Raw genomic sequence first — 9,569 nt, 5'->3', positions numbered from 1 at the left:
CTAAAATGTAGCGAGGGGGCCTGAAATAAAACAAAATGGGGGGAAAAAGGAGGAAGTGAGAGTTGATAGAGAATGTAGCAGACTGGGAAAAGAACTGCTCTGTTTTGTTGTCTGTCTAAAGTTTTTGCTCATTAAGTGTTATTAGTTTTGGCTTTGGCGTCGGTCCAGCCCAGCAGTTACCCAGGCTCGGTTGTGAGTTCCAGCGAACACAATTGGCAGCGTTTGACAGACGCTCTTGAAACTCCCACTCCGCTCAGAGAACTCAGAAGAATCCAAATCTGAGAGTGGAACCGTGCTCACCACAATTACAGGCTTCAGATGCTCTTTGAAATGAATGAGAGAACTCTTGCTAGCATTGGCGAAGACCTAACGGTCCGCAGGAAAGGGCACCACCTTGGAGCGGACACGGTCACCTGAGGGATCTGTCGCACACAAACAGGGTCACTCATCTCACATCTGCTTCTCATCTGAGCTGGAAGATGGACGTTCGTGTAGGAGGGGTTGATACAGGCTTTTCAGATGAACAGATAGAACCGATCTCTTCCAAACCCTCACTACTGGCTCCAGACCGAAGGAGATGGAGCACAGCTGGACCAAAAGGCAGACATATTAGTGCTGATATATCATTGGAAAGACTTTGTTTTTAAATATTTGGATCAATAATTTACTGAGAGTGAGTGATGAAAAACAGCCCCGTGTGTGATGAAATGACCTCCTTTGTGTCTCCAACAGATCTATGGATTCATTAAACCATAAACCTTAAAAACCTTTCCTGGAAACATCCATCATAAGTGATTTGTTCACATCACAGGAACCAGGAACTGAAGCAGTTCTAGTTTAATGTTTTGGTGCAGCTCGTACCTCGGTTTTAGCATCTTCACCACTATAACCGGGACTGCCAGACACATAAATGTGTGTTTGTGGGTGGAATTAATGTCAGAAGAAACCCTGCTGTCAGTGCTGTCAAGGTCGAACGTTGCGGGAATTAATGTTGACGTTTATTAAATTTACTGTAAGCACAATTAATTATGGAATCTCTTTCAGTCATCTGCAATGGGGTGTCAGGCTGAACATTAGCTAAGCCTCTGTTAGCACAACGTTTTCGGGGGAAAACAGAAAACTTTAGGTTGGTTCCGACTGTCCGTTTACCATACACTAGAACACCAGGAACCTGAGCGGTGTGAAAGCACGGCAAAAACTGACTCAAGAGTGATGGTTTTTCGAAAAAAACACCACATTGGTTGTTGTGTAAACTCCAAGCGGAGCGTTTTGTGTGATTGGGGAGGATTCAAAGAAGCTTCCAACGGCGCCCAATCCAAGTTTTTGTTTTTGTAGTTCAGGGTCGCTACCAACCTTTGGTCCTCAGCGCCGTAATCACTTGTTTTCACAATGTTCACTGTTGTGATCACGTGCTTCTTTATCCACTTCCTGTGCACTACAGCGTGTTGGCGGCCTGTGTGCATGGAGAACCGGAAACAGTTTTACAAGGAACTCAGAAATCTTTGCATAAACGGAGCCTCTGTATGTTAATGAGCTAGTCTGGAGGAGGATTTAAGGACGTACAAAAGCGGCACACTCAGATTTACCTCAGTATATATTGCACTAAATAAAGTGCTGTCAAGAACTATTGAATAATAATAAAACAGTGGGAAAACATGTCGGGCGGTTGTCATTGTCAGTATTCTCTCTGCTGCAGACTAATATAAAAAATCCTCTATAAGTAACATGTGACAAGCAGAAGTCTCTCATTTAACTGTCACGCACACTCGGACACACGTGCACTTGAAGACATCTGATTTCAGGGCGACTGCAGGAAAAAAAAACACATGCAACCCTGACGTGACAGATCGAAGCTAACCGATGTTGTCACTGGCCCCTGCTAACGTGACAAAGTGGTGTGTGTGACTGTGATTGTATTTGTATTCCAGTGTGTGTGTGTGTGTGTGTGTGTGTGTGTGTGTGTGTGTGTGTGTGTGTGTGTGTGTGTGTGTGAGAGGGGGAGCTGTAGGGCCCATTAGCGTGCAGTAATGGGAGGGGATATTGGTGCTGTATAGGTATAATTACCTCAAGCTAACATGGAGCTCAGGCCGTGTGGCGCCTCCAACACAAATATGAACTGCAGAACATAGATACCACTTTGTCCCCCTTCGCCATGTGACCCTGGGGGGAAAAAGTTCAGTGGGACCTCTACTGGTGTGTGGTTGTGTGCACGAGAGCCTTGGGAAATTAAAAAAAAAAATGGGCGAAGAAAAGCTGGATGGGAGATGAAGGAGCGAAAAAGAATGTTGGGGCATGTTCTCTCTGACTGCTGCTCTTCTGTTTGGAACAACTCTGCTGCCGCAGATGCCTGATAATAGGCAGAGTTCCTCAACCATCTGTCCATTTATCCGCTTCTCTGGCACTCTTCATCCAGCCCCCCGTTTTTTCCTTCTCATCTACAATCTATCACTCCGTCTGCACCCTCTGCCTGACAGAGGCTGGACCTGTCACCCTTCTATTTGCTTTATGACAGCATCTGTTTAGCGTAGCGGGTAAAGCGTGGAAAAGCCTCCAATAATACCTCAACTCTACATTCTAAAGGGAGAACTGGTGGCAAAAGACAATCCAAGAAAGGTGATTGTGGTCTGATGAGTCATCTGCAGAAAAGGTGTCTTTTACTTTACATATTCTGAGGAAGTGGATCATATGTGTTGAATGTTTTTCTGATCAGTTTTGGCTGATGCAGGGATTTGCTGAATTTTTCCAACTTGAAGATCTGGTTTTATCACCTGAAATAAAGATTAAAAGGAGCTACTGAGCACACAGATTTAACTTTTCCGACTTTCTTTCCCCTCGGTGAAAAACCTTACTCTCCTGAAATCTTTTGTGTTGAAGAGGATTTGATAAAATTTGCTTTCTAATACCTTACTGGGGGGTCATGGATGGTGGTCTTGGGTTGTTCCAGCGGGTCACAGTTCAGTCGGAGTGCTCAGGTTTGTACAAATCACAGGTAGTTCTTTCCTGAGATTCTGAAGAACGCTGGTTCACTCAGTCCTCATAGAGGTTGCCTGAGGACGGAGGTTGTTTTGGGTCAGCTGATTCGTCAACCTGTGAATTTCGAGGCCGCAGCCCCGACTGGGCAAAAACATGGACGTGAATATGAATAGACTGTTCTCATAGCCTTGCTTCAAAACCCTGGTTCGGAGCTCTGGAGCCTGCAGGGAGAAAGGTTAGCGAACCCGGCTCACCTGGGGGGTTTCCTCAGCGACGGCGTTTACACAACCAACACACCGATGTCACGCGTTCATGTGTGTGTAGTCGCAGGGCCCACTGTCCTCCCCACCAGGCTTCACTTACAGGAGAATGAACCGATGTTACATATGCATGGGCGTGTGTGTGTGTGTGTGTGTGTGTGTGTGTGTGTGTGTGTGTGTGTGTGTGTGTCCTTCAGGAGTGTTTGAATATGCAACTGCAGCGGTCGTTTCCCTCAAGGTTTTGAATTATGGATTGTTGTGTGAGTAAGCTGGTGTGTGGAATAAATTGAGCTGAACACTAAGAAAGCCGTGCTGCTATTTCACGGAGGTGGAATTAGAATAAAATTCAAACGGCATGCTGAGGTAATGCGGGCCTGACAGCTGTCATCCATAAACAGGATGATGCAGGTGGTTGCGTTACCATGGCGATGGCATGTAAAGCCACTCAATTTAGGCGTCCGGGGGTTGAAAGCCTACAGTTTGACCAACGGTTGTGCGACACCATTTCTGTTGGCGTGAGGCACTTTTGACTTATGGACGAGGCGTCCTGGCGTTGTTGTGTAGCAACATAGTTTGGCCTTTTCCACAGTAACTAGTGGAACCTGTGGACCTTCCTAAACTCCCTTCATTGATTACGAGGAGCTTGTGCAGAGGCAGGTTACTGTCTGAGCTTTTAACCATAATAACCAGTCACAGTAATTAGGCAGTTTGACCTGCTTAACCAGGTAAAATATAAGCGTATGACCCTGTAATCAGAATTAATTCAGTGAAAACACTCACAGCTGAACGCCTGAATCCATTCCATGAATAAATAGCTGCTTTGTAAAAAAAAAAAAAATGGACCCACATCAGTCTTTCTATCGGGAGAGCATGAGCGGCGGGTCCGGTCAGACCACGACCCGCTGCCTAATCAGTCGGTCCAGTGGCTGTTTTTCTTTCCACAATGTTGCTGTGTTCCTCTCTGTTGTCATAGGGAGGGCTACGGCTAGCTGGAGAAATGGTTACCACATGTTTGAATATTACTGCTCTCATTAGGTCTCTCTCTCGCTCTCGCTCTCTGTGTGTATCTGTGTTTGTGTCCTAAAGAACTGATTAATTAGCTCTAGCCCCTAAACGGTGGAAACACCAAGGATTAGACCAGGCTGCTAATTGTTATAATCCACCTTTGTTTGTTTCTTGTAGTTGACCAGACCTCCCCATCTGAGAGAGAGAGAAAGAGAGCGAGGGAGAGAGAGAGAAAGAGAGGCAGAGCCGCCTCCAGCCTGATAACCAGCTCTGCCCTCGTCTGTTCTTTTCTGTCTAGACTGTCACACGTAGGAAAAAAGGTGAACTGAGCTGCAGAATGAAATAAAAGGGGGGAAATGTCTTCTGCTCAGCCTCACTGTGGGCGGACGCGTTGCCACATGTATCCCAGTGGGTCCCGCATGCGCTGCAGATGGTTTTAAAATGTGTGCTGCGCAATGAAGCTCTTGAAAGACTTTTTATTTCAGATTACGGTTTGCTGATTTTGCACGGTGAAAGGTCCACCGTGTCTCCAATGATAAGGCTGTACCCTCATTCCCTCATCCAAATGGACAATATAGCTTTCTGACAAATTTCAACTTGTGCTCGAGATTGAGTGGAAAGATAAAGCAGATCTCTGCCCTGTATTAGGTCCTACGACCAACGGTGGTGTCTTAATTTATTCTGATTATTACCAGCATGATCACCAGCATTGGATGGATGCATTCTCAAACATTATATTTGTTTTTTTCTGTGCTAGCTGTGCTATTTTAACTGCATTGTTAGCCATTTAGCCAATACAGGAGCCCTTAAACCAGAAGGACATCAAAACGTCATAATTTCTGCTGACATGGCAAAATTAGTGTATGTTTGTGAAGTTTCTTTTTAAGAAAAATGGCAACTTTCTTTTACATTTTGTAAAGTACTTGGTGTATTTCTAGTCTGTAATAGTGGATATATGTTCACCCATTCCAGCCTGAAAAACGATTTCATGGTGACTTCATTCACACTAGGCTGACTTTCTGTTTCTGTGGTGGATTCTCTCCTCTCATTACTGAAGTACACATCTCATATCGTGTTACATCAGATCTAGCTAGCTAGCAGAAACACAGGCTGAACCTAGAAAGGTAGCCCTTGCTGCATAGGCAACACCGATATTCAGCATAATTTCCTCCAGTTTATGGAGCTCTCCTCTGGTCAGACCCTCTCTCTGACCTTTGACTTTGACCCTGCGAGGGTAAAAGGAGGCCTGTCTCCCGTCTATCTGACACCTCGTAAACATTGACAACGGCCCATAACTACCAACTAATCGCTGCACTGGTGCAGACTGGGAAGCTGGGAAGTTTTAATTAAAACTTTCCCATGAACAGCCAACCGGATGAGGCACCTGTTAATGATGACATGATGTCACCCTGTTACCACGGCTACCGGTCCAATTAGTAAACAGAAGTGTTTTCCTAGTCCGTACCACCTTTTTTCCTTATAAAAGGCAGCCAATCGGACGGGCTTGTTTAGCGGGCTCCTGTATTGGCCTTGAACAGATGGTTTTGATGGCCAGCATGAACACAGAGCAGCTTTCACCTTTCTTGCTGCCTTCAATCACAATGACGTGAAAACCTTTAGCGGTAAATCAAGCGCAGAGACAGAACGCAGCCGCCATTGTTGCAGATGAATCCCAAACGAAGGTGAACCGAACCTTCTGGTGTGGGCACTCTTTCTGGTCATTTGATACCAGGCCACTGAAACCCCTGAGGTCCCTCTAAGGAAAACACTACTGTGAGACTAAGAAAGGAACTGGATTGTCAGCCGCCACTCACACACATTGTTCCAATGCTTGCCATCATGGTTCACTAACAGTTCATTGCCTGCTATCCACAGATCGGGTGTTAACTAAGGCATTATAATATAACCCTGGACCTTTAGTGAGGCCCTCAAACTACCTTAAAGCCTTGTGAGAACCACCCCCCCACACACACACACACACCTTGTGAGACCATAAAACATACCAGTTTGGCCAATAATCAGCCATTGTAATCATCCATATTAGTCCTCCAATAACTTTTAATGTCATCTAATACCCTTAAAGAGCGTGCTGGCGCTCATTCCTAATTTTACCCCAGTGGGTTCCCGTCGGGCGCCTGGCCTCTTTCAAAGTTTGTACGGGCCCTCCAACAACGCGGGTCCTTTGGGGAGCAACTACTGTGACAAATGAGGCCAAATAGGCTTGTTGTGCCTGTCGCTGGAGTTTAAAAGTGCTTCAGCGTTTGTGTGTGGCTCTGCAACCGACTCCAAACCCCTAAAGTGAAACCTTGACCTTCAGTGGAAATTTAAATTGCAGATAAAAGTAAATGTTGTTGGTGCATTGGCTCGAGGGAATACAAAGGAAGCCATTACAGAAGCTACGGAGGTACACAGATCTGACCTAAGCTGCAGAAAACTACCGCACGCATGACACATGGATCACAGTGAGAGAAATGACTCTTGTTGCAAAGGTTTTGCCTGTTCACGTCAACAAAGACACGCTCATGTCCCACTTGAGTCTTCTGGATCTGTCCAGTTTTAGCAACTCTATTTACCACATCCACTGTCCCTCGTTCCTGCTCGCCATCCTCTAAGAAAGACAAAATGAATCCCACAGATCTCTCTGTCATCCCCCTGCTGATGAGATGCACTGAGGCAGAGCAGTGAAAACGTTTGTTTTATGTGCTCATAAGATCATGACGCGAGTAGGAAGCGCTGAAATAGCTAAGATATATGTCTGCCCCCATTAAACAGCAGGAACACCAGCAACAGTCCAGAACTAACCAGTTCACCAGTTAATCAAATATCCATCCTGCATTATTGCTACCATGAGGCAGGCTAAAGGGAATTAGCTTAGTTTAATGACCATATTTATAGAAATAGTGAATATATAGTAAGTTTCCGAAAAAGAAAGGTTTTCACCTTAGTCCTAAAAGTACAGAGAGTGTCAGCCTCCTGTCCTCCAGGACAGCATGCAGGTTCCACAGCAGGGGGCCCAAAAGCTAAAAGCTAAAGATTCGGAACCACAAGTAAACCAGCACACAGAGAGCAGAGCGTTCTAATGGTGCTGTCAGCTTTCCAGGATATGATGGACCAGAGTCTCCCACACTCTCCTTTTTAGTCAGCAGTTTTCTGGCAGTCTTACTCAAATATAACCATTTACCTCATCCATACTCTACCACGGATTTTTCTTTGTTTCATAGCTACTTGATAGCTCCAGTATGAACACATGGACACACAGACGGAGGTTCCACGCCCAGCGCAGATCTGCAGGATGAGCTCATGCTAATCCAGAACAAAGCAATAAAAGTTCTCTACTGTTCTCTGGAGACTGTGTAGATTAGCTGACAGTGTATTTATGCACTCGCCGTGCAAGGTTTTAGCATTAGTATAATTGATGTCTCAGAGATTTTTTCAAACCTAATTTTAAAAACTTGAATTTCCTCAGATAATCATTGACTAAATGTCAGCCCTTTATGAGCCTTGGAACATGCTGCTTTAGCCTTCAAAAATATGCTGCATTGCTCCATGTTGTACAACTCTGAGCAGATTCTCCATTACATAGTAAAAAACTGTGTACTTTAAACAATTGATTGATGGTCAATGCAACCTCTCCCGTTGTTTTTGCTGCAACATGCTAATTAGCAGCTATGTCTTGTAAATGTCTCCTAGAGCTCTGGGGTAGCTCGTCCTGTGAGAACAGGCCTGCAGTCACCTACCCGTATGCCTCATGCTGTTAGTGTTATAAACAAGAATGGTGCTTAGTTCTCAACGTTTGTATTTTTGTTGCCTGCAGATGGAACATTTCTCACATTTTCTGAAGACCGACACCAAAATACTGCCTCACAAGTGCTAGTTCACGCTGAATATCAGCCAATTTTGTCGTTCTGGGACGCCAAGGGTCGTGACACAGTTCCTTTCCAACACTGGCTTTTCATTAGCCGGGTCACCCACACCCCCCCGTCCTCACACATGCAGGGCAGGCACATTCTGCCATTCGATGGTTTTTCATTAGTTACAAACGTGTAGAAGCACCAAAATATAATTCAGCTTGAGGGAAATGTAAACTGACGATGTGCATGTGAATTTGAGTGTGTGTGGATTTAATGAGAGCCCGGCGCTTCGGGAGTGGGGAGTCTTATTGTTTTTTGTTCACTTTGAACTCTAATTTACACCACCGTGAAGACTTGTGGGGGGATTTTCAGATTCAGCGTGTTGGATTCTCCAGAGACTCGCAGATTTCACAGTCAGAGGGCACATAAACATATTCAATACGTTTCCTTTTGTCACGGCATCGCAGCGCCTCTTGTTTTGGCCTCGGTTCACAGGATGAGGAAAAAAGGACGGTTGCCGCACGAATCGGTTTGTGAACCTTGTGAACGATCTGCAACAGGCCCCACGTTGCAATTTGACCAGTGAGGTCATCATCGAAGTTGTTAGATTTGGGGTAAATAATGTGTATTTCCAGGATGGAGAATGGGTCTCATGCATTTGTTTTCACAGTGAAACTCACAACTAATTACCTGTGTACTTGAGATGTACGACAGGTGTGCTCCAGTCCTCAAGGGCCTCAGACGAGGACGGTTTTCTGTCCTAATAGGCAGAAAATACTTTCTCCAAGGAATAGGGCATCCCAGGTGAAAGTAATGTCTACCTGGTAGGACAGAAAAGAAAGCATTTATGCTTGATAGGACAGAAAACTCGGCTCGTCTGTGACCCTCGAGGTCTTGATTTGGGCACGCCTGGTCTACAACATAAAACTGACACGCTGTGGTTCTGATATTCAGATTGTAAAAATACAAAAGAAGTGGCATTTCTAAAAGGATATAAAAAACTGCTGAGTACAAAAGCAAAATGATGATGCCAACAGATTCTAAAGCTAGGCTAAAGTGCCTTTTTAAACCTTGCGCACCTGCGGAGGTTTGGTTTCAATAGTGTTACTGTAACCGATGGGCCTGGTTAGGCTTCATAGTCGTTGCTTATTTATTTCAATTGTGTTTGTTTCATCTGAGGGTTTGTATTTATGCTTGCTGTTGATTCTTTAATGCCACTAATAACTGTTCATACAAAAGCATGTTTAGCTTGTTGTGTTGGCTGGTTTTGGGGCCACATAGATGTGCTGGTTATTTTAGTGACGTCGGCTGCTGGAGGATAAATGTTGTTGTCATGCAGGACCTATTTGCTTATAGTCACTAAGAATGAGCAAGTAGAAATGTTAATAGAGAACACAGCGCTGCATGTCCAACTTCAAGGCTTTGTTTATGCAAGACCTCCGGTAAAACCAAGAAACACATTTTTGCTTGGGAGGCCTTA

Source organism: Takifugu flavidus, chromosome 1 (genome assembly GCF_003711565.1).
Source record: "Takifugu flavidus isolate HTHZ2018 chromosome 1, ASM371156v2, whole genome shotgun sequence".
Taxonomy (NCBI): domain Eukaryota; kingdom Metazoa; phylum Chordata; class Actinopteri; order Tetraodontiformes; family Tetraodontidae; genus Takifugu; species Takifugu flavidus.
The sequence above is the reverse complement of the archived record's forward strand: the minus strand, read 5'-3'. Positions refer to the sequence as shown.